The sequence below is a fragment of the Halichoerus grypus genome, chromosome 14, assembly GCF_964656455.1.
Source record: "Halichoerus grypus chromosome 14, mHalGry1.hap1.1, whole genome shotgun sequence".
In the NCBI taxonomy this organism is placed as follows: domain Eukaryota; kingdom Metazoa; phylum Chordata; class Mammalia; order Carnivora; family Phocidae; genus Halichoerus; species Halichoerus grypus.
The window spans coordinates 58,759,801-58,786,236 of record NC_135725.1 but is presented as its reverse complement, the minus strand read 5'-3'; the positions used below and the strand labels follow the sequence as shown (position 1 = coordinate 58,786,236).

General features: G+C 41.3%; 1 protein-coding gene across 1 annotated transcript in view; it reads right to left on the bottom strand.

Annotated features, from left to right (window-relative positions):
* RUSC2 (RUN and SH3 domain containing 2) overlaps positions 1–26,224 on the bottom strand; it is a 70,709-nt gene extending 44,485 nt beyond the window's left edge. The window contains exon 1 of the mRNA XM_036081215.2: positions 25,915–26,224. The gene's annotated coding sequence lies outside the window, so the exon portion shown is untranslated. The remainder of the gene's footprint in view (positions 1–25,914) is intronic.
* Between the last annotated feature and the right edge of the window lie 212 nt (positions 26,225–26,436).

Below are 26,436 nucleotides of genomic sequence, written 5' to 3'. Positions count from 1 at the left end.
CTTCCTAGACCGCACAACAGGATAGAAACACCAAGAAACCAGCCCTCATCTTTCTGGCCTGGAGTCAGGGCCCAGAACATCTTTCTATCTTTATCCCTTAAGGCCTACATTTGGAGTCCCAGGGACCTTGCACTTTGACTACAGTCTCTGGAACTCTGGCTATCCCACTCGTCTCCCTGAAAGGCAGCTTCTAACAGATTTCATCTTGCCCTATTAGGCAGACAGGGATGCGAGAAGGTTGACAGCTGGACAGCTGATGTAAATAACCTACTAAGGGGCCATGTGCACAGCAGACTGCTGTGGAATGATAAAAATGTACCACACATCAGGTAGGAATGCTGAAGTGCAAAGAAAGCAGCCAAGCAGCTAAGTGCACAGTAACAGTGACTCTGGCATCTTCTTGCCTGTGGCTGACTCCTGATCATCATCAGTGACACAACATATCATTATCTTCAGGAGCCAAGGTGCTGGCAAGGAGGTAGGCTGGTGAGCCACTCATTCAATACATTTTTTTCTGTCATTCAAGGCTTATCTACCTGGTCATCAGAACAACAATGCAGCCTCAGAAACAACCAGATTTGATCACTAGAGATATGGGGTTTGATCTCAATCCATCTAGAAGCTACCCATGCCTAGGATAGTGGCAGGATGCCCAAGGGACAGGAACACTGCTTTCATTCTTGGCTCTTTCTGACTTGCTGGGTCATCTGGGGGCAGTAACTGCATCCATCTTCTGGTGTTGTAGCAAGGACAAGTATTCAAAAAATTAAAATAATAAGTAGCAACAAATGTAAATGCCGTAAATTTTTGGACCAAAGTATTTTTTTTTTAAGATTTTATTTATTTATTTGACAGAGAGTGAGAGAGCACAAGCAGGGGGAGCAGCAGAGGGAGAGGGAGAAGCAGGCTCCCCGCCGAGCAAGGAGCCCAATGTGGGGTTCGATCCTAGGACCCTGGGATCATGACCTGAGCCGAAGGCAGACGCCTAACCGACTGAGCCACCCAGGTGCCCCAAGGACCAAAGTATTTTAGAAATATAAGTGTCATTCATGCATATAGGGGAGCCCTGGCCTTTCAGGTTTTCCTTCTTCTAGGTCATGGCAGCCATGTTGGGAAGTGCAGTTCCTTTCCTCAGGCCTTCTGGTTTGAGGAACAGTTGAAATAGGAATCTGCTTACCTAGACATAAGGTATTAATTTCCACTAACGTGTAATAGAGAAAGTAAAAACATGCAAGCAGAAACATCACTCACCCACTTGCTCCATCTACAAATCTAATTCTCCCCAAGGCCTGAGCCCAGGCCACTGATCTAAGGCTTGTATCCTATTGATATAGCATTTAGCAGCAGGACTTACCAACTGGACGTAGCCTAAAGGCCTGAGAAAGCAACATGAATGAAAGGATGTATTCCACTGCTCGGTTAGAACAATGGCAACACTGTGTTCTACACCCAACACAAGCCTTCACTCTTTCTAGCCCAGCAATCCCTCACTATGGGGTTAGTTTGCCAGGTCTCCAGAGCTCATGGAGAGGAGAATCAATCTATTCTTCATTGGTGCTGACACCTCTTTTTCTGCAAGTGTCTACACTGGGGATTCAAACCAGATGTTCTGATATCCTGCAGCCTCTGGTGAGACCCACCCTCCTTGTAGCAAACTCTGTCTGTAAATACGTAAAGGGCCAAATAGAAAATATTTAGGCTTCATGGGCCACGTGTGTGTGTGTGTGTGTGTGTGTGTGTGTGTGTGTGTGTTTTACAACTCTTTAAATATGTAAAAACCATTTTCAGTTTGTGGGCCATTATAAAATCACCCTGGCATGGGCCATAATTTGCTGACTCTAGACCTTAAAGGCCCCTCTATTCAAGGTCTGGAACTCAGAATTCTGACTCTGCTGGGCCGCCTGGAGACCCTCTTTCCTCCTCCTGCAGGGCTGATGTGTATATTTCAGAGGCAACTCCCCTCTAAGGAGCCACTGAGGAATGTGAAGGAAGAATTCTAAGGTTATTTGTATTGGAGCTAACAGACAGGCTAATTCCCCTCATATAAAGCACTTAAAAAACATCTGTGGAATTTAGCATATTGCATTATCATTCTGGAGTGCAGACTGAGCCATAAACAGTTTTATCTTTCTATTTCTGCTTAATAATACTATACCATGCCTCTGCAAGGCTTTTTGTTTGTTTGTTTGGGTTTTTTTCCCCCTGCTCCCAGGTTCCAAACCCACACTTGAATTGGCTCAGGTCCCAAGTCCCTCTCCTCCCCATCCCTTCCACTTCTATATGTGGTATGGTTGTGGATAGCAAGGAAACTATCAACAGTCAGAAGGGTTTGGACATGGTAAATATGGATGAGAGGTGTGGGGTGGGGGGAGGGATGAGCTCATTTTGAGCAAAGACTTAGGGCTGACTGTGAATCTAGGCTCTATCACAGTTACAGGTTTTATAAAACTGGATCAAGGGTGCTCGGGTGGCTCAGTCGGTTAAGCATCAGCCTTCAGCTCAGGTCGAGATCCCGGGGTCCTGGGATCAAGTCCTGCATCGGGCTCCCTGCTCAGTGGGGAGCCTGCTTCTCCCTCTGCCTGCCTCTCTCTCTGTGTCTCTCATGAATAAATAAATAAAATCTTAAAAAAAAAAAAAGAAAGAAAGAAAACTGGATCAAACTGCTATAGAAGCAACCTAAGAACAGTGTGCACAGGGTCAGGAATATTGGAGTTATACCTCCCCACATACCATGGATTAGGAAGAAGTAAATGACTTACAGCTAAAGGCTAATACTTATATCTATTCTTAACAATGAGCTTGCAAAGTAGCTATGATTTTTTTTTTCCTAAAGATTTTATTTACTTATTTGAGAGACAGAGAGCAAGCAAGAGAGAGAGCATGAGCAGGGAGGAGAGGGAGAAGCAGGCTCCCTGTTAGCAGGGAGCCTGACGTGGGGCTCGATCCCAGGACCCAGAGATCATGACCTGAGCCAAAGGCAGACGCTTAACTGACCGAGCCACCCAGGTGCCCCAACAAAGTGGCTATTATTACCCATATTCTGCAGTTGAGGAAACTGAGACTCTTGCAGAGATAACTTTATCCAAGATCACAGAGCTAGAAAGTAGGGGAGTTGGGCTTGGAATTCTTGTCAGACTCACTCCAAAGCCCTTGCTTTTTCCATTGTAATACACTACTAATATACTTGGTGGAGAAGAACAATAAGCAAATGTCTTCATTTGGGTCCTGTTTAGATTTTGTTCTAAAGAGCAGCAATCTGCTGGTCTGTTCTTTTCTTTTTCTTAAAATATTTATTTATTTAAGTTATCTTAAAATCTTATACCCAAAGTGGGACTTAAACTTACAACGCCGAGACCAAGAGTCTCATGCTCCTCTGAATAAGGCAGCCAGGGATCCTGGCCGGTTCTTTTCTATAGTATAGTCTTTTCTATATGTGGGGCTTAAACTTACAACCCCGAGACCGAGAGTCTCATGCGCCTCCGAATGAGGCAGCCAGGGATCCTGGCTGGTTCTTTTTCTATAGTCTGAATATTAATGAATGACAAGGTGCTTAAAATCACAAGCATGACAATTTTGTGTGATAGTGATTCAGGTCAAATCAATACAGCTATATTCACATTTAAGCTGGGGCCTTATCTGAGCTAACACTTGTTTATTCTTTGACAAGAATAAACAGGATTTTACTGTGTTAAATCTTTGCCTAGTTGCCAAATAAATCTCTTTTCAATAGTGGTATATGTATATCTTTGTGTCATAATCAATGTTACTTTGTAATCAATTTGGCAGAATTGAATTGTAGTTCCCACCTTCCTAGGCCCCAGATTGTTAATTGCCAATAAAACATCTATTCTCTCTTTCTCTTTCAAATTAACAGAAGCCTGATATTCAGCTGGGTATAACGTTTTCCAACTAAAATTCTACTTCCCTTGGAGGCAGGAGTGACCATTTGACTAAGTTATGGTACAAGTGTGAGAATTCTGGGTAATCTCTTTATGATCAACAGTGTGCCTCCTTCTTCCTCCCTTCCCTTGATCTTGGTCAAGATCACCAATGAACTCCAGGTTGTCAAATATGATGGACACTTTCAGCCACAGTGACTTCCTTTCAGTTTTTCTAAAATACCATCTATTTTCTTCCTTGGTGCCTTTCACACATGTCATTCCCTCTGCCTAGAATGTTTTTCCCCTACTCTTTACCTGTTTAACTTCCTTTCAACTCACCTTTCAAGGATCAACTTAAACATTTTACCAGAGAGGCCTTCCCTGACCTCTAACCAGTGCCTTAATTAGTCTTAATCAAGTCCTCTTGATACCCTGTACTTCTTTTCATGACATTTATCACACTTTGTAATTATATTTTTATTTGTGTGATTGTCTGTCTTCCTTCAGTAGCTTGTAAGCTCAGTGAGCGTTGGGATAATATCTCTTGTTCACCATTGTATTCCTAGCAATAGTCTCAATTCCTGCCCATAGGAATCTTTGCCCAAAGATTGAATATAGTCCTTGAAAATGGTGTTGAAGGAGGGCCTAGAATTAGAGTAATAATTGTAGGAATTAGAAGAGAGGATAGACTAGAAAGACTTTTCTAACACAGAAGCTATAGAACTTGAGGGTTACATGGTGTACGTGTCTAGAAATAATTAGATCTTTTAAGGAGACTTTTTTAAGATTTTATTTATTTTTTGACAGAAAGAGAGACAGCGAGAGAGGGAACATAAGCAGGGAGAGTGGGAGATGGAGAAGGAGGCTTCCCGCTGAGCAGGGAGCCGGACGTGGGGCTTGATCCCAGGACCCTGGAATCATGACCTGAGCCGAAGGCTGAGCCACCCAGGCGCCCCTTTTAAGGAGACTCTTGTCAGCTCATGAGTTTATGCGAAGGACTCGCTTTCACCATGTTCTGCTGACACAGCAATTCAGGTAGTCAAGGGCCTGAATTCACTGTGTTCACTGGTTAGGAAATTCTTGATTCACAGATAAGTTGCAAACTCACTCTAACCTTGTTTCTTTGTATTCCTTTGGGATGTTTCCTGGGACAGAGCCACTTTACAAATTAGGGGATAAAGAACAGAGCCATGAAGAAAGGTTAAAGAATTTGGGATGGTATACCAATTGAAAAGAAAAACATGAGTAGGATGGTGGCAAGGTTCCCTGTTGTAAATTAGTGAACTGAACAGTAGAACAGTCTCGAAAAGGCAATAGGAGATATTGGGTTCAAGAAAAGAAGAGATGGAGCGCCTGGGTGGCTCAGTCATTAAGCGTCTGCCTTCGGCTCAGGTCACGATCCCAGGATCCTGGGATCGAGCCCCACATCGGGCTCCCTGCTCGGTGGGAAGCCTGCTTCTCCCTCTACCAGTCCCCCTGCTTGTGTTCCCTCTCTTGCTGTGTCTCTCTCTGTCAAATAAATAAATAAATAAATAAAATCTTAAAAAAAAAAAAAGATTCCTGATTAATATTTATTATAGTTGCCATTTACCAAGCCCTCACTAAATACCAGTCATTGTACTAGATGTTTTCTGTATCTTCTAACTCCCACCACCACCCTGTAAGAGAGGTATTATTATCCCCATTTTACAGGTGATGAAACTCAGGCTGAGGATGATCAAATAACTTGCCCCATGCTATAGAATTAGTCCTCAAGAACAGAATTACATACTGGCCTTTTAATAACTCTCTCTGTTGACCAGAAAGAAATAAAAGTGAATGGCCTGTAGCTGGAAATCAGGGTTCTATTTCTTCACCGTAATGGACAGTAGTTTGTTAGCTGAAGGGAGTTCCTATGCTTAAATAAAAGTGTGTGAAGTAAACAGGGCACTGAACTCCAGCAAAATGAATGTCAATAGAAGTAGAGCTCAACTGGGAGCAGGTTATTGATAGATTCTAGTGACTCCTCCAAGGACAAGAATTTTCAGTTCAAATACAGATCATTTCAGTTCCCAATTCAGTGTAAACTGATCCCTGATTTACAAATATGTTAATTGGCCTCCCTGGACAGAAGTGGCTTTTATGGATTAGATATCTTTCCTTTGAATGTAGCATATTCCAAAGGCCTACTTCATAGTTTATATGGTCATAGTTATTCAATTATTTGTTTAGTCTCCCTAGGTGAACTATAAGCTCTATGAAGGAAGGTACCAGGTCTGTTCTGTTCACATAATACAGTATCTGGCACTTCATAGGTATTCAGTCAATGTTTATTAACTGATTCATCCAAGTCCTTGTGCAAGACTTTGGCATCTGAGGTTCTTCAAGCCAATAGCAAATTCCTCCATACATCTGCCTAAAGTAGGGAAGGAAGCCCTTCCGAAGCCCTGTTGGTATGCTTCTAGGTCAGGCTATTAGATTTCCCAGACCCAGCCTCTTTTGAGTGAGCCCCAAAAACTTGATTCTATTTGGGCTCTGGGGCTTGTCCTTGTTCTGAGATTTTCACTATAAATGGATCAGGCTGTTTCCAGGAGAGCTCAGTGGGTCCACAACGGAGGGGCAGTGGGAGTTCATTTACTGCTTTCCTTGCTGGAACCTCCCCATCTTTGCCCAGAGATGTCTCCAGTATAGGTTGGCCAATCAGGAAATTCCAAACCCTTTTCCTGAAACTTTAAATAGCTTGAGGAATCTCTCCAGCTGGAGTTGGAAAAGCTCCCAGCAAAGAGAGCTGGGTCTTACGTAACTTTATAGACTGCCCATTTTTAGGAAAAAACAAACTGTTCCTCAGCTAGTGTTGGACTATGAGACACATCCTGCATTCTTTCCTAGATGCTCCGCAGCCCCACTGGAGGCAGCTCATAGAACAGAGTTGAAGACTGGTGAGGTTAAGTGGGGAGAGATGAAGAAAGAGGAGGGGGTGTGGTCTGTCATTCTGGCTGGAACGTGCTGTTCTGGTTCCTTGCTTCAGCTCCCACTGGCAGTAGAGGGACTGCGGCGCTGGGCGTGACAGGAGCTCCCGGAGAGGAATTATACCTAGGCATACTTGCCCTGCACATTCCAGAAGCCAGCCACTACTCTCTTGATCCTCTCAGCACCCCACACCCCAACAAGAACTAGAACTAGTGTGTAAATATGTCTACCACTGTAATGAACCACATTCTGCTCTAGAATAAAAAGTTTTCCAGGTTGGTGAAGATTCAGTTCCTCCTTAGTTCAATTCAGTGAACATTTAAGCCACATGCCAGGCTCTGTACTAGGTTAAATGACTACTGAGATGAGCAAGACAGTCTCTATCCTTAACATGCAACCAAGGAGGAAAGAGGAAATGTATATACTATTTATAATACACTTCTTTGCTTTATAGTTTTTTGTACTTCATGTAACTCTTGTGTTCTTAATTCTTATAAAGGTAACCATCAAGTTTATGTCTACCTGTGAACTAATGTCCTAGGTAATTCAAGATAAAGAAAAATACAAGAAAATTTCCCCTCTTCAGATGTGACCAGTTATTTTACCAAATTATTCATGAAAGGGGCAGGCACAAGTTTTAAGAATATTCTCACCTTAATTAGTTGTTTTTATTTCCATAATTTTCTCAAGCTAATGTAAGGCATTTTAGAACTTTGAATATAACTTAAATCTTTCAAAATAACGAATATAGCTTTCTCAGTGAATGATAATTTGCCCTAGAACATGCCTGTAGTTTTTGCTTCGTCCCTGAAATAGGTGTTAGGCATTTGGTAAGCACTTGTTGATAGAGGTGTCTGTCCTCTTTGGGGCTGTAAATGGGTGGTCCCTCATGTCTCCTATGATGATAATGGTCCAGAAGGCCCAGAGCTTCCAGCCCATAAGGATCCTAATTGGCCTAAAAGAATCATCAGCCCATTTACTGCTAGAAAACTCAAAATACAGATAAAGAACCAAATGTGTGTATGGGTTTTTTAAATAAAAATGGGATCACACCATGAATGGTACCTTATAAATTACTTTATTAAAAAACTATATCATGATATAATTAATGAAAAACTATATCATGGGACATAGGGGAAGGGAAGGAAAAATAAAATAAGATGAAATCAGAGAGGGAGACAAACCATAAGAGACTCTTAACTATAGGAAACAAACTGAGGGTTGCAGGAGGGAAAGTGGGTGGGGTGATGGCGTAACTGGGTGATGGGCATTAAGGAGGACACCTGATGTAATAAGCACTGGGTGTTATATAAGACTGATGAATCACTGAACTCTACCTCTGAAACTAATAATACACTATATGTTAATTAAATTTGAATTTAAGTTAAAAAATTTTAAATCTATATTATGGACATAGTTTCATCTCAACAACTATTCTAAAAAAATATTTTTTAATGTTTTGTAGACTGTCATTATGGGCTACCTCATAATTTAATTGATAAACTAATGAAAGAGCATTTAGGATATTTTTTTAAATTTTTGCTTCTATAAATGGTGCTTCATCAAACATCCTTATGTATATATCTTCATGTACTTTTATCATGTTATTTCTTTTTTTCCAGTGAGGGCATATTTTATTTTTTTATTTATATTTTTTAATTAACATATAATGTATTATTTGTTTCAGGGGTTCGGGTCTGTGATTCATCAGTCCTACACAATTCACAGTGCTCACCATAGCACATAACCTCCCCAATGTCCATCACCCAGCCACCCCATCCCTCCCACACCCCTCATGTTATTTCTTTTATTTTATTTATTTATTTTTAAAGACTTTATTTATTTATTTGACAGAGAGAGACACAGCGACAGAGGGAACACAAGCAGGGGGAGCGGGAGAGGGAGAAGCAGGCTCTTCGCTGAGCAGAGAGTCCGATGCGGGGCTTGATCCCAGGACCCCGGGACCATGACCTGAGCTGAAGGCAGACGCTTAACGACTGAGCCACCCAGGCGCCCCGCTAGTTTCTTGGTTTTAAACATTCTCTTTTTACTTCCTCATATAAAAGATAAAAACTCAGCAATTTCACACCCACCTTCCTCACAATTTCTGGGTAAATTAATATCAAGTGTTTACTGTGACTTGGTAGTATGTGGACCCTCACTATTACTATATAATTAATAATACTTGCGTCTCTTGGTTTAGTTTGCTATACAACTGCCCCTAATTCTTCCCAAACTGTCTTGCAGAATAGTAAAAACCCCTCAATATAATTTTCCAAATGGTCAAATACAGTTTGTTTGCTTGTTTGTTTTCCCCGGACGATCCTCTTGGAACTTTCTGTTCTCCTGATGCATTCTGAATGGACTCCTTCCTGCACTTATGACACCACTATCATGCTAGGCTTCCCTTTACCATCATCCTAGGAATTTCCTTTGCCTCTCTCTTATGTTAGTTGCCCTTGGTTCTAGATCTCTTTTTTCTTTTTTGTTTTCTCTCTCATTTTGCTGGAGCATATCCTTTAGTAGCATCCTAAAAAATGATACACAGAAGGAACATTTTTGAAATGAATGTCTGAAAATATATAGTTTAAACTTTCACAAAAAAAAAACAAAAAACTTTCACAGATGATAATCTGGTTGTGCATAAAATCCTAGGCTAAAAATCAATTCTTCTGGGGCACCTGGATGGCTCAGTCAGTTAAGTGTCTGACTCTTGATCTCAGCTCAGGTCTTGATCTTGGGGTCGTGAGTTCAAGCTCCATGTTGGGCTCCACACTGGGCACGGAGCCTACTTAAAAAAAAAAAAAAGAAAAGAAATCAATTCTTCTCAGAAATTTGAAAGCATTGCTCCATTGCTTGCTAATTAGATTCCATTACTGTTCAGCCCAATGCCATTCCGATTCCTGATATTTGTATATAACTTTTTTTTTCTTTTTTAAAGAAGAGTTTTGGAATTTCTCCATATCTCCAGTGTTCCAAATTTTGATGATGAGGTACCCTTGGGTATGTTATTTCTATTTATTGTACTGGACACACAGTGGGCCCTTTTAATTTGGAGACTCAGTGTTTTTCAGTTCTGGGAAATGTCTTCCTTCCTTCCTCCCTCCCTCCCTCCTTCCCCCCTTCTTTCCTTCCTTCCCTTTCCTCCTTTCCTTTCCTTTTTTCCCCCCTAATTTCCTCCCCACTGATGTTGAAGATTTAGAAAGGAGAAGGGTTAAATGATAAGCAACATCCTGAGAAGCAGTAGTAGCTCCAGAATTTCTATATAGGTTGAACTTGGGATCAGCAAACAGATCAGAAGCGGTGGGTAGGAGTGGGGTGGCATTAGGGAATTGTCTTGAAGTTCCATTTGTATAGCAATCACACTGTTTTTACTCAGGATACAGATTTATTTGGGGTAGCTTAAAAAGTGTACCATTTAGGTATGATACTCTGTGCCGAATGGACATAAAAAACAATCTCAAAACACCTTAAACAATAGAGGAAATTTATTAGTCATACCTATCAAGAAGACCAGAGGTAGAGTTATTGTTGGGATAGTTAATTCAGAGCCTCAGCATGTCATTCAGATATTCTGTTAGGTGACAGGATGGCTATCACCATCTCAACCATTACATCCAGCTATGTTAACATTCAGAGGCCATTGGGGAGGAAGGTGGATAAACTCTCCTAAATAAACTCTGGTTTCAGTGGGAAAACAGTTGTTGGGCAGCCGACCAATTGCAAATATTTCAGGGTACTACAATGGCTGTAAAAATAACACAGGAGGATATGCAATCCAGTGAACCAGGGAGGAATTAGCCTTTGTTGAGAGCTGGGATATTTCCCCCATTCCAACTAGTGAAGAGAGGATCGTGGTAGACATCTTTGCAGATTGGTAGTAGAAAGTGAGAGGGTTCATGTTCTAAGGCTTCTTTTTTCTTTCTGAAGTGCATGAGTCAAAGTCATCAACAGAGTGCATGGAGGGAAAAAAGAGGGTCAGGAGCTGCAGAAGGTAGTGAAAGTATAAGATATTTGTTATAAAGAGTGGAGGAACAACTTTGTTAGAAAAATAAAGTAAGACTGCTGGCCAACATCAGTTTGGTGATGATGAATTTAAGGTGATACTAAATCTGCTGGGCTGTACAATTTTCTCCAGCACTGCGTAGCTGTTTCATTACAGACAGAGGGAAGGTGAGGGGTTATGTTCTTTCAGCATTAGGGTTTTACTAGATGAATACATTTTTAAGAGAATGATTATAATGTGAATGAAGCTAAAGGGCTACCATTGAGGGTACAAGTGAATGGAATACACTAAGCCATAAACTGTAATGCCTCAATAGCAACATGGAAAAATGCTTAGGAAATAATGTTATTTAAAAGAAAGTAGAATACAAAATAATTTTAATGCTATAATTACATTCCTACAAACTTTATATATGCATGTAAACAGAAAGGATAGGCAGATGGGATTACAGGTGATTTATATTTATTTTATTATTATTGTTTTATTTTTAAATTGTTCTTAAATATTTATGTTATTTTTTTTTTAATTCCTACTTACGCTTCACCTCATGCCAACTTGATTTATAGATCTTCTTTTGGTAAGGTCTTTATCTAGTCTACCAGTATTAACTGACCATTCTATCTTCTTTAAAACTTGTTTTATAGGGCCTCAGTCGTTGGGTGTCTGCTTTTGGCTCAGGTCACGATCCCAGAGTCCTGGGATCAAGTCCCGCATCGGGCTCCCTGCTCCGTGGGAAGCCTGCTTCTCCCTCTCCCACTACCCGCTTGTGTTCCCTCTCTCGCTGTGTCTCTCTGTCAAATAAGTAAATAAAATTTTTTAAAAAAATAAATAAATAAAATAAAACTTGTTTTATAGGGCTAAAACCAAACTCATCCTGGAGCCAGGCTAGAATTTCTGTAGATGTCAATAAATTCATGGATCTTTGGTGAAAGCAAAAAACCCTTAGGAATGTAGATTTGCTGAACTAGGCTTTAAGTCAGTTCAGTTACCATAATTCATTCATTACACACATATTTATTGAGCTTATACTATTTGTCAGACATTATGTTAGGCACATGAATATATAACAGAAATCAGCCTAGGGAACAGGAAGACCTTTGGCTCAAGCCTGACATTCACACAGGACCTCAACCTTAGCCTTTTATCCTTATATACAAATGAATTTTCATATGTAAATTAGATATGTAAAATAGCTTTACTGACATATAATTAACATACCATAAAACTCACCTTTTAAAAATGTACAATTCAGTGGTTTTTAGTATATTCATACGGTTGTGCAACCATTACCACAATCTAATTTTGGGATATTTTCATCACCTCTAAAAGAAAGCTTATAGCCATTGATCTTACATCCTACAGTCTTACTGAACTCATTTATTAGTTATAATGGTTTTTTTTTTGGGATTCTTTAGGACTTTCTATATACAAGATCATGACATTTGCCAACAGAAATAGTTCTACTTTTTCCTTTGTAATCTGGATACCTTTTATTTCTTTTTCTTGACTAATTGCTCTGGCTAAAACTTCCAGTACAATGTTGAAGTGGCAAGAACAGATATCCTTCTCCTGTTCCTGATCTCATAAGGAAAGCTTTTAGTTGTCTTTTTCCATTAAGTACAATGTTAGCTGTGGGGTTTTTTGTAGATGCCCTTTATCAGCTTGAGGAAGTTCTCTTCTATTCCTAGTTTGTTGAGTGTTTTTATCATGGACTTGTCAAATGGTTTTTCTGCATCTATTGAAATGATCATGTGATTCTTATCCTACACAGTTTGTTTATGTAAAAATTTAAAATATGCCAAAATTATTATAATCCTCCTTTGGATTTCAGTCATTTTTTTAAAAAAAATTTTAAGTAGGCTCCATGCCCAGCATGGAGCCCAACATGGGGCTTGAAATCATGACCCTGAGATCAAGATCTGAGCTGAGACCAAGAGTCGGACACTTAACTGAGCCACCCAGGTGCCCCAATCATTTTTAATATATAAAGAACTTCAAAACCTAGGGGCGCCTGGCTAGCTCACTTGGTAGAGCATGCGACTCTTGATCTCAGGGTTGTGAGTTTGAGCCCCATTTGGGTGTACAGACTACTTAAAAATTTTTTTTAAAAAAATCAAAAACTGGATGAGAACAGGATCTCTTAAGATTTCTGAGAGGTCCTGGATTCAAAGACTATTCCTGCACTCATAAAGTTTACAGTTAGGTGTTAACTGTTATAATGAAGCCCCAGACAAGGCCAATGGAAGCACACTGGAAATCGTACCTAAGTTTGTAAGGGGTGGTTAGGAAAGGTTTCAGAAAGGATGTCATATGAGTAGATTCTTAAAGGAGGAATAGAAATATTTGTATGGGCCAGGGGAAGGACTTCAGTCAGAACAAATAGAGAGTTCCTCTTATTATTCAGCTCTGAGAAAGAAGGAAATCTTGACATTTGTGACAGCATGGATGGACCTTGAGGGCACTATGCTTAGTGAAGTAAGTCAGACAAGAAAGACAAATACCATATGATCTCATTTACATGCAAAATCTAAACAAAACAAAAAAAAACCAAGCTCTTAGATACAGAGAACAGATTGGTGGTTGTCAGAGGGAGGGTAGGGCTGGGGGGTGGGAGAAATGAGTGAAGGGAGTCAAAAGGTACAAATTTCCAGTTATAAAAGAAGTCATGGGGATGTAATGTACAGCATGGCGACTATAATTAATACTATATTGCATACTCAAAAGTTGCTAAGACAGTAAATCTTAAAAGTTCTCATCACAAGAAAAACATTTTTGTAACTATGTATGGTGATGGTTGTTACCTAGACTTATTGTGGTGGTCATTTGCAATTTATACAAATATTTAATCATTATGTTGTATACCTGAAACTAATATAAATGTTGTATGTCAATTATATCTCAATTTAAAAAATGTGGCTTTCAAGAACTGTTCAGTGGTATACTTTCATTTTATACTTGTCTTTATTTTTTAGATTCTCCACAATGAGCATATTCCCATCTACAGTAAGAAAAAAAATACAAAATATTTTTCAGAAAATATTTTTAAACAAAAATAGACAAGATTTTGCTTTAAGTTTCAAAGGGAAAATATCATAGTACCTTTCATCTTTCTCCATAAAAAGGCATTTAAGTTTAAATATTTTCTAGGTTAAAGTGTGGGCAGCTAATAGCATTTCCTTAGAACGATTCTCCACAAACCCTTAATCTTGAATGAGTGAGAGATTTATAATCCTAATCTCTAAAGGAAGAAAATCCAATGTGGAAATGATATGCCCCAAATAACAGTCTTAGACAGTGGCACTATTTCCTTCAATTCTTGGGTCCTGTACATGGGGCTCTCCCCCTGCACCTCCTACCCTCTAACAAAAGTTTTTACATTGATCAACTCTGAGAACCACTGATTAAAAGGCTGAGATTAGAGTGTGGATCTAGTAGTAGTTCTACTCAAAGTGTGGTCGATGGACCAGTAGAATCAGCTTCATCTGGGAATTTATTAGAAAGGTAAATACTGGGATGCCTGGGTGGCTCAGTCAGTTAAATGGCTGCCTTCTCCTTGCTCAGCAGGGAGCCTGCTTCTCCCTTTCCCACTCCCCCTGCTTGTGCTCTCTCTTTCTGACAAATAAATAAAGTCTTAAAAAAAAAAAGAGAGAGAGAGAGAAAAAGAAAGAAAGAAAGGTAAAGGGGCGCCTGGGTGGCTCAGTCGTTAAGCGTCTGCCTTCGGCTCAGGTATGATCCCGGGGTCCTGGGATCGAGCCCCGCATCGGGCTCCCTGCTCGGCGGGAAGCCTGCTTCTCCCTCTCCCACTCCCCCTGCTTGTGTTCCCTCTCATGCTGTGTCTCTCTCTGTCAAATAAATAAATAAAATCTTAAAAAAAAAAAAAAAAAAGAAAGAAAGGTAAATACTTGTGCTCCAAGTTAGACTTACTGAATCAGAATTTCAGGGGTGATCTAGGTGATTTTTATGCACCCTCAAGTTTGAAAAGCACGTGTCTAGAAGAAGTTGGGCAAAGAGGCTAAGGGTACTCAAAAGGAAGGGGGTGCAGAGCTCCCCAATGTTCAATGTATACATCTTTATTTTTATTTTTTATTTTTTTAAATATTTATTTATTTATTTATTAGAGAGCGAGCGAGAGAGAAACAGCATGAGAGAGGAGAGGGTCAGAGGGAGAAGCAGGCTCCCCGCTGAGCCGGGAGCCCGATGCGGAACTCGATCCCAGGACCCTGGGATCATGACCCGAGCCGAAGGCAGTCACTTAACCAACTGAGCCACCCAGGCGCCCCAATGTATACATTTTTAAAGCATATACATTATTATAAAATAGTCTAAAGACAAAAGTTTTTATATACTATAAACAAGAAAGTATGGCTAGAAAATTTTTTCTTGGCTCTGGGCTAAAAAGGTCAACAAATTAGCAAATGTCTTAGATGAAAGGGTAAAAGGTATCTATAATTCATTCCTAGTTCCATGAAGTTTGTTAAACTAAGGCTATCAGGTTTTTTTTTTAAGATTTTACTTATTTATTTGCCAGAGAGAGAGGGAGAGCAAGAGTAAGAGAGAGCACACACAAGCAGGGGGAGCGGAAGGCAGAGGGAGAAGCAGACTCCCTGCCGAGCAAGGAGCCCCATGCGGGACAAGATCCCCCCTGAACTGAAGGCAGAACTTAACCAACTGAGCCACCCAAGTGTCCCAAGGCTTTCAGTTTTACATAGGAATTTGGGAACGATATGTATGCAGAACACATTTTGGTTATGTTTCTTTCAAACCATGATTGGCTACTGGTGGGTGGTCAATTGAAGATGATGGGATCTCCAATTCAACGATTTATTTGAACCTTTTTCTACTTTGGAATCATGACTCAGCAGGAGAAACTTCTTTATCAGTGGCTTTCAAACTGCTTTAGAGAGCTCCCTCAGGGGACTGTGAGAAAGGGAGAAGGGGATGGAGAGGAAAGGAGGGAGAGATGACCAGGTTAGACTCTATTTCCCCAACTCCTTGCCTTCAACCAAAACAGCTCAGATTTTATCTTTCTGTGTCCACTTTCTTGTGGAATATACTTGAACAAAGAACTCCCCTCTAAAAAAGTTTGAGATTCTCTATTACAGATCTTCCCAACCAACACAAAGCCACAGCTGTCTTTTGTTCTCATGAGATCAAAGACCCTTGTTAACTATCTATTACTACCACTTGGTTGTTAGAAAGGACTCACAAATGCATAATGAGGCAGGTGGTTCTGCTTCCAGGCCTCCCTTCGCCAATCACTATCATTAGGGATGAATAAACTAGTGATGTTGTAGGTTGCTGTGTTGATGTCAAGCAAAGCACATTACATAAATCAGCCTATAAACTGAAATAAACACTACATTATCTAAGAAGTTAACTATAGCTTTAAGTATAAAGAAAAGATAATATTTTATTTTATTTATTTTTAAAATATTTTATTTATTTATTTGACAGAGAGAGAGAGACAGCAAGAGAGGGAACACAAGCAGGGGGAGTGGGAGAGGGAGAAGCAGGCTTCCCGCAGAGCAGGGAGCCCGATGTGGGGCTCGATCCCAGGACCCTGGGATCGTGACCTGAGCCGAAGGCAGACGCTTAATGACTGAGCCACCCAGGTGCCCTGACACTAATATTTTAAAGAAGTAGACTAGTTCTGTACAACCAAGTAAGAGACATGATTCAGAGTAGTCACCTTGAATGACTTAATTCATTACAGTAGTGCTCCTATTCAAAATATTTTTAGAACTCCTGGGATGCCTGGGTGGCTCAGTTGATTAAGCATCCAACCTCTGATCTCAGCTGGGGTCTTGATCTCAGGGTCCTGAGCTCAAGCCCTGCGCTGCGCTGCATGCTGGGTGTGGAGCCTACATAAAAAAAAAAAAAAAAAAGAAATTCTAGAACTCCTATAAAAATTTTAAAAAGTATGTATGTTTAAAAAAAGTTGGGGGTGCCTGGCTGGCTCAGTTAGTAGAGTGTGTGACTCTTGATCTCAGGGTCTTGAGTTCATGCCCCATGTTGGGTGTGGAGCCCACTTAAAATAAAAATTAAAAAAATATATATATATATCAAAATATTTCTAGAACTCCTCTTTTGGAACTGCAAAAACCCACCTAGCCAACTTACAAAATTGTGAGACATAATCAATCACTGTTTTAAGGCACTAAGTTTTGGGGTGATTTGTTATACAGTAATATATAAGCGAGACAGAAAAGTATAAATCATTATGCTTTGGGGGATGTTGAAAGGAAATGATTAGCCTTACGGAAAAACTCTAGCTAGGCAGAACCCTGAGAGAATAGGTTGGTCTGGATAAAAAAAGCTCAGCCTGTATTTTGTTTTTTTTTTAAGATTATTTGAGAGAGTGAGCAAGCGCACAAGCAGTGGGGAGAGGCAGAAGCAGGCTCCCTACTGAGCAGGGAGCCTGAAGCGGGGCTGGATCCCAGGACCCCGAGATCATGACCTGAGCCGAAGGCAGACGCCCAACGACTGAGCCACCCAGGCACCCCTAAAACTTGGTTGAATACTTAAATAAATAGAATATAACACTTTAAAAAACAAGGAAATAATACTTTGTAAGAGAACTCCATGATGAATGGGATCAGCAGTAGGTCCCCAACTTTCTCCTCTTGAGTTTTTGCTTTTTTTCATTAGGGTCACCTGAACCCTATCTATTTTGACTTCAGGAATACTCTGCTCTCCTTTTTTCTTTACCTGAGCATGGATAAAGATAACTTTCCATTTCTCCCTGAGTACACTAAATATAAGGCTACATTTTCTTTTTAAAAAGAGTTATACAAGAAAAAAAAGTACAAAAGTATAAAAACAGATAAACAAGTTAAATATAGATTTTAGGATACTAAGATAAGCAAGTTAAGTATAGACTTTGGATCCTAAGATAACTAAAGTCTTGTCAGAAGTTGGCTGGCCCTGTTTTTCTCTCTACCCAGTTATCAGTCCACTGTCTTTGACTATAGGACCTCACACAAACCATAAACACAGCAGATATTTCAAAGCTCAATGTCTTATCTTCTGGGAGGAGATAAAAGACTATCCTATTAAATCAAGAATTCTAGAGAACAGAGAATTTCTTCTTGAAGTATCAAAATTAATTTTTTTAGGTATTTTGGGGTGCCTGGGTGGCTCAGTCAGTTAAGCATCTACCTTTGGCTCAGGTCATGATCCCAGGATCCTGGGATCGAGTCCCACATCGGGCTCTGCAGGAAGCCTGCTTTTCCCTCTCTTGCTCCCCCTGCTTGTGTTCTCTCTCTGGCTGTCTCTCTCTCTCTCTGTCAAATAAATAAAATCTTGAAAAAAAATTTTTTTTAGGTATTTTTGTAAAACTCCTTTAAAAGTACACTTTTACTGGGGCACCTGGGTGGGTCAGTTGGTTAAGTGCCTGACTCTTAATTTGGCTCAGGTCATAATCTCAGGGTCATGGGATGAAGCCCCTTGTTAGGCTCCGTGCTCGGTGTAGTCTGCTTGTCCCTCTCCCTCTGCTCCTCCCCCAGTTCGTGTGCTCTCTATCTCTCTCAAATAAATAAATAAAATCTAAAAAAAAAAAAAAGTACATTTTTACTTATACACTTTGCTTTACATACAGTATATAGGTTATAATTTTTTTCTTTTTAAAAACTTTTTCTTAATGATTTACTGTGAACACTAATTAATATACTAGGCTAAAATACAGTTTTGTTCTCAGTGTCTATTAAGGACTTGCATACCAAATTATCAAACCTTTTTCTAGTCAATAGGCAAGAAAAAGAAATAGAAGACATCTGAGTCTCTGTTTGCAGATGACCTGATCTTACAAGTAAAAAACCCTAAAAATTCCCCACAAAACTGTTAGAACTAATAAATTAATCTGGCAGAGTTGCAGTACACAAAAATCAACACATAAAAATCTGTTGTGTTTCTGTACAGCAGCAAAGAAAAATATGAAAAGGAAATTAAGAAAACAATTCCATTTACAATAACATCAAAAAGAATAAAATACTTAGGAATAAGCTTAACCAAAGAGTTTTGTAAAAGAGTTGGACACTAAAAACTATAAAACATTGCAGGAAGAAATGAAAGAAAACACAAATAAATGGAAAGATATCCTGTGTTCATGGACTGTAAGACAATACAGAGAAGATGTCAAAACCTGCAGTATGTGACAACATAAATAGACATTATGCTAAGTGAAATAAGCTAAGCATAGAAAGAAAAACATTACCTGACGTCACTTATATGAGGTATCTACAATAGTCAAATTAATGAATCGAAGAGTGAAATGGTGGTTGCCAGGGGCTGGAGGAGAGGGAAATGGGGAGTTGCTGTTCAATGGGCATAAAGTTTCAGTCAAGCAAGATGAATAAGCTCTAGAGATCTGCTGTACAACAATGTACCTATAGTCAACAATATATTAAGTGTTCTTTCCACATTAATAAAAAAAATGTCAATACTACCCAAAGCAATCTGCAGATTCAATGCAATCATTTTCAAAATCCTAACAATATTTTTTGCAGAAATAGAAAAATCCATCCTAAAATTCATATGTAATCTCAAGGGATCCTGAATAGCAAAACAATCTCGAAACAGAAGAATAAAGTTGGAAGGCTCCCATTTCCTAATTTCGAAACTTACTACAAAACTACAGTAATCAAAAGAGTATGGTATTGGCATAAATACAGACATACAGACCAATGGAACAGAACAGAGAGCCCAGAAATAAACTCTGGCATATCTGGTCAAATGATTTTTGACAAGAATGCCAAGACTATTCAATGGGGGAAAGGACAGTCTTTTCAATAAATGGTGTTGGGAAAATTGATATCCACATGCAAAAGAACAAGGTTGGGCCTTTGTCTTATACTATATACAAAAATTAACTCAAAATGGATCAAAGACTTAACCATAGGCATAAAACTATAAAAAACTTAGAAAAAAACAGGGGGAAAACTTCATGACGCTGAATTTGGCAATGATTTCTTATATATTGCACCAAAATCACAGGCAACAAAAGAAAAAATGTATAAAATGGATTTCACCAAAATTTAAAACTTTGTGCATCAAAGGACAATCAACAGAGTGAAAAGACAACCCACAGAATGGGAGAATATATTTGTATATCATATATCTGATAAGGGACTTCTATCCAGAATATATAAAGAACACATATAACTCAATAATAAAAAGACATGTAACCCAATTAAAAAATGGGCAAAGATGGGGTGCCTGGGTGGCTCAGATGGTTAAGCGTCTGCCTTCGGCTCAGGTCATGATCTCTAGGTCTTGGGATCAAGCCCCATGTCAGGCTCCCAGCTCAGCGGGGAGTCTGCTTCTTCCTCTCCCTCTGCCTCTCCCCCTGCTTGTGCTCTCTCTCTCTCTGTCTCTGTATCTCTCTCAAATGAATAAATAAAATCTTAAAAAAAAATTTTTTTTTAAAGAATGAGTCTAAAAGAAAAAGGGCAAAGGATTTCAACAGACATTTCTCTAAAGAAATAAAAATAGCCAATAAGCCCATGAAAAGATGCTCAGCATCACTAGCCATTAAAGAAATGCAAATCGGGCGCCTGGGTGGCTCAGTTGGTTAAGAAACTGCCTTCGGAGAAGAACCATGAGAGACGATGGACTCTGAAAAACAAACTGAGGGTTCTAGAGGGGAGGGGGTTGGGAGGATGGGTTAGCCTGGTGATGGGTATTGAGGAGGGCACGTTCTGCATGGAGCACTGGGTGTTATGCACAAACAATGAATCATGGAACACTATATCTAAAACTAATGATGTAATGTATGGGGATTAACATAACAATAAAAAAATTAAAAAAAAAAAAAAAAAGAAACTGCCTTCGGCTCAGGTCATGATCCTGGAGTCCCTGGATCGAGTCCTGCATCGGGCTCCCTGCTGCCTCTCCCTCTGACCCTCCCCCCTCTCATGTGCTCTCTCTCTCATTCTCTCTCTCTCAAATAAATAAAATCTTAAAAAAAAAAAAAAAAGAAATGCAAATCAAAACCAACAATGAGATACTTCACATCCATTCGTTTGTTATAAAAACAAAACAAAAACAGAAAATAACAAGTGTTGACAAAGATGTGGAAGAACTGGAACACTATATTGCTTGTGGGAAGTTAAAATGGTATGGCCTGTGGAAAACAATCGCTGGTTCCTCAAAAAAGTAAACATAAAATTACCATTTAATCCAGAAATTCCATTTCTGGGTATATATCCAAAAGAATTACAAGCAGGAACTCAAATAGATATTTGTACACTCGTGTTCATAGCAGAATTATTCACAATAGCCAAAAGGTGGAAGCAACCCAAGTGTCCATTAACAAATGAATGAATAAACAAACAGAATGTGGTATATATATCAATGACCACTATTCAGCCTTAAAAAGGAAGGAAATTCAGATACGAGCTGCAAAATGCATGAACCCTGAAGACATTATGTTAAATGAAATAAACCAGTCACAGATAAATATAATATGATTTAACTTAGAGTAGTCAAATTCATAGAGAAAGAAAGCAGAATGGTAGTTGCCAGGGGTTCTGGGGAAGAGGGAATGAGAGTTATTATTTAATGGGTATGTAGTTTCAGTTTGAGAAGGTGAAAAAGTTTTGTAGATGGATGGTGGTGATGGATGGAAACAATGTGAATATACTTAATGCCACTGAACTGTACACTTCAGAATGGTTAAAATTCCTCCAAAGAAGACATCCAGATGGCCAACAGACACATGAAAAGATGCTCAACATCACTCATCATCAGGGAAATGCAAACCAAAACTACAATGAGATATCACCTCACACCTGTCAGAATGGCTAAAATCAAAACACAAGAAACAACCAGTGTTGGCGAGGATGTGGAGAAAAAGGAACCCTCTTGCACTGTTGGTGGGAATGTAAACTGGTGCAGCCACTATGGAAAACAGTATGGAGTTTCCTCAAAAAATTAAAAGTAGAACTACCCTATGATCCAGTAATTGTACTACTGGGTATTTACCCCCAAAATACAAAAACACTAATGTGATGGGATACATACGTTCCTATGTTTACTGCGGCACTATTTACAGTAGCCAAACTATGGAAGCAGCCCAGGTGTCCATCGATAAATGAATGGACAAAGAAGACGTGGTGTATATATAATACAGAATATATATATTACAGGATATTATTCAGTCATAAAAAAGGATGAAATCTTGTCATTTGCAACGACATGGATAGAGCTGGAGAGTACAATGCTAAGCAGTCAGTCAGTCAGAGAAAGAAAAATACCATATGATCTCAATCATATGTGGAAGTTAAGAAAAGAAACAAATGGGGGCGCCTGGGTGGCTCAGTCGTTAAGCGTCTGCCTTCGGCTCAGGTCATGATCTTAGGGTCCTGGGATCGAGCCTCACATCGGGCTCCCTGCTCAGCGGGAAGCCTGCTTCTCCCTCTCCCACTCCCCCTGCTTGTGTTCCCTCTCTCGCTGTGTCTCTCTCTGTCAAGGAAATAAATAAAATCTTTAAAAAAAAAAAAAAAAAAAAAAAAAAAAAAAAAAAAAAAAAGAAACAAATGAGCAAAGGGAAAAAAAGAGAGAGACAAACCAAGAAACGGACTTTTTTTTAGAGAGGGGGAGGGGCAGAGGGAGAGGAAGAGAGAGAATTTTTTTTTAAAAGATTTTATTTATTCATTTGAGACAGAGAGATACAGAGAGAGAGAGAGAGAGCAGGGGGAAAGGCAGAAACAGGCTCCCTGCTGAGCCAGGAGCCCAATATGGGGCTCGATCCCAGGACCCTGGGATCATGACATGAGCCAAAGGCAGACACTTAACCATCTGAGCCACCCAGGCGCCCCAAGAGAGAGAATCTTAAGCAGACTCCATGCCCAGCACGGGGCCTGACATGGGGCTGGATCTCATAACCCTGAGATCATGACCTGAGCCCAAATCATGAGTTGGCTGCTTAACTGAGTGAGCCACCAGGAGCCCCCAGACTCTTAACTATAGAGAACAAACTGATGGTTACCAGGGGGGAGGTGGGTGAGGGGATGGGATGGGAATTCAAAAGTATACTTATTATGATGAAAAAAATGATTAAAAAAAGAATGGTTAAAATGGTAGATTTTATGTTATATATATGTTACCACAATTAAAAAAAAAATTAATGTGGGCGCCTGGGTGGCTCAGTCATTAAGCGTCTGCCTTTGGCTCAGGTCATGATCCCAGGGTCCTGGAATCGAGCCCCGCATCGGGCTCCCTGCTCGGTGGGAAGCCTGCTTCTCTCTCTCCCACTCCCCCTGCTTGTGTTCCCTCTCTTGCTGTGTCTCTCTCTGTCAAATAAATAAATAAAATCTTAAAAAAAAAAAAAAGTTAATGTGGTACAGGAGGTTCTACTGAGTTACACTTTTTTTTGTTAGAATCTACCCCCGCCCCCAATCCCACTCTCATCCCCACTCCTGGCCATCTCTCTCAGAGCCATGTTGATATCTGGCCACTCAAAATAATATGCTCATTTTGCATGACAGACTCATTTGACAGGTACTATATAATATTATATGCCAATGTCTGAGTGGGTGTTTTCTGGGTAACCCAAACACTGATCAATCAGACTATCTCCACAGAGCTTGCCCTTACCCTAATGGGTCATGAGCCACCCCAGTCAAGTGACTTTTAATAGGGTGCTCAGTCATTGTGTATGAGTAACAGAAGAGAAGGGTGAGTTATTGTCCTAAGTTTGCAGAGAGAAAATTAGAACGCATAAGCCTTCCCATGAACTAGGGTTGCCAGAAACAAAAATACAGGACACTTTGTTGTTTATCTGAAATTCAAATTTAACTTGGCATCTTGTATTTTATCTGGCAACACTCTGAAGTACTGGAAGTTGAAGAGAAAATAAATAAAATAATCCAGAGTGTTCTGGGCTCATTGAGGTCTTACTTGTTAGGGAGTCTAGACAGGGAAAAGTAAAAAAACTCCCTAAAAATTGGTTCCACTTCCCCCACCAAAAAAAAAAGTACTGGTCTCCACATGCAATGCCCATGTGGACGCCATCTCAGGAGCCCCTCCCTGTTTTGGGATTCTATGGTCCAAGACCTACTTCATAAAGACAGATCAGAGGGTGGGGAAAAAAGTGAAGAAGGATAAATCAAAGCTAGAAATGGGTGAGAACATACTCAGCTTCCTGTTAGGCAGGCCTGGCCTCGAAAAGGGACTTTCAACACTTAAAAAAATCAGAGGAAATCAGATTTTGACCTGGCTCAAAGTGGAAGAGAAACAAAGGTGGTAAGTATCCTACGGCACTTATAGCAGGAGGGGCACAGGTAACAGAATACAGGGATAGTGGTGGGCTCTCTCTTCCTTCCCCAAAGCCATACCACTGCCTCCTAAAAAACTCCAATCATTATTCGTACTTACTAATACTCTGAGCCCCAGTTACAATAATGCCACTACTGCTCAGGCAACTACTTGTCAGCTTATCAACTCCTATAGCTTCCCAGCCACTGTTTCATCACTGCAGTATCACCTACTTCCCCACACAACCTGGGGTTCTGAGGTCTCTGAACCCTGTCTCACCTTCAGGAATCTGAGGTCTCTGAACCCTGTCTCACCTTCAGGAATCTGAATCTGTTCAGGTTACCCTCCTAAGAATCAACAAAAACAGGTTTCAGTCTGTTCTTTGAGAATGCCACCTTTAAAAGGCGCACATTCTCATTTACTACTGACACTGTTCACATAGTGGTAATCCCTGTCTGACTCTGGTCTACTGAGATATAAATGGCCCAATACGGCCTGATCATATTACAGCAGTATTTATGAATCTTTGCTATCTATCACACTAGGCCTGCCTGGGATGTCTACCACTCCAGTCTCTGAGGGGCGTGGGTGGGGGTATCCAGGAGCTAAAGGGTAAAATCAATGAGGACTTTGATTCCTCAACCTGTCCTGAAACACCAGCTGACTGGCTACACTGAGTCAGCTTTAAAGGCTGTGGCTCACCTCCAGAATTCTTCCCCAGAGGGAGTAGTTAGTCTCTAGGGCAAGAGGAGCAGGTCACTTGGGCAAAGCTCTTTCAAGATTATCTGGGCAGCCTCTAAGGCACTTACCAATAAGAATTTCTGCAGCACCCAGCCCTGATTTTTTTTGTAAACAGAACATTAGCAGAAAACAGCTGATACATAGAAGGTCCTACCTGAATGAAATTAGATGCATGAATTGAAAGACTGAATATATTCAGTTTTAGGCTCGCCATATGAGCATCACAAGTAACCCCCCAGATACTCTTCCTTTCCTCCCCCCTTCATGTAACTAGAGACACCTTTCCCACCAAAGCACTCTGCCTCACACCTTCTACATTGGGCTCATTCACTCATTTATCCACCCACCAAATATTTACTGGGTGCAAACATGTGCCAGGTACTGTGCTCTGGCGCTGGGGATACAAATGAATAGTGTATGGTCTTTGCCTCCAGGACAATCCCCTGTGTCTGCTGGGCCAGCCTGGCAGTCCCAAGCCAGCCCTGGGCACGGGATCACCATGCCCTTCGCAGCAGGTAAAGGTAGCGGCGGGGGACTGGCAAAATGTCAGGCAAAACGTTTTCCTAAGGTTAACAGTGAGAGAAAGATCCTATCCTGGCTCAGGCAGATACCAACTTGGGAACCAGGGGCCAAAGGGGCGGAGGGCACCGAGGACCTGGCTGGGACTGGCTGCGCGGAGGCCCCCGCCACAGTCCCGGGGCTGGGTGCTCGGCGGCTGCGCTCCCCCAGGGCCGGCACAGGAGATGTGGGTACAACGATGACAGCTGGGCGTGAGTCAGTCGAGGGGTGTCACCGAAGGGACAGTTTGAGGAGACGGTTGGGGTGGATCTGAGGTGACGCCCAAAGGGATGTTTGGTCCTTGGTGCTTGAGGGTTCAGCGGATGGTAGAGCTGAAGGGTCAGGAGGAGGACAGGATGAGGTCGGTCCAGAGGGTGGGAGCGGACGGGGAGGGTGGGGATGAAGGGTCACGGACTGGGCTGAGGGGGAGGGCGGGGGCACGGAGGGCTTTCTCCTAAGGGATCATTTGGAACGTGAGAGCAATGGGTCTTCCGGACCCCGTCAACCCCGAAGAGGCGTCCCTACCTCGTTTCTCGCCTCAGCGTGATCTTACGGTGCCGGCGGCGGGGGTGCCGAAGGCGAGGGTGCCGGCGGCGGCGTCTCGCGCCCTCCTGGGGTCGCGTTGCAGCTGGGACAGGCCGGCGCCCCCTCCCTCTCCGGCCGGTTGGTAATGTCCGGTCCCCCCTGCAGCCGCGGCGCCGATGGTCCAATCTGGGTTGCCCTCTTGCCGCCCCTCCGGACGGCGCGTTGGTTCGGTCCTCCGGGCCGGCGGTGCTTGCCCAGCTCCCCCGCTTCTCGCTGCGATGGGTGCAGCGAGTCACGCGCAGTGCTTTCCCGCGAGGGGAGCGGCGAAGCTTCGGCCGCGGCCCCGCCTTCTGCGGCCCCTGCCCCGCCCCTTCGGGGTGGTGCGCCGCAAGCGCGGCTCGGGTCCCGGGAACCTAGGGGGCCGTGGGCGCGGGCCTAATGGCTTCGAAGGTAGGTGTATTAGTGCACCCACCTTCTCCTAAAGCAGCAGTTCTCAACCCTGACACCCCAGCAGAACCTCTT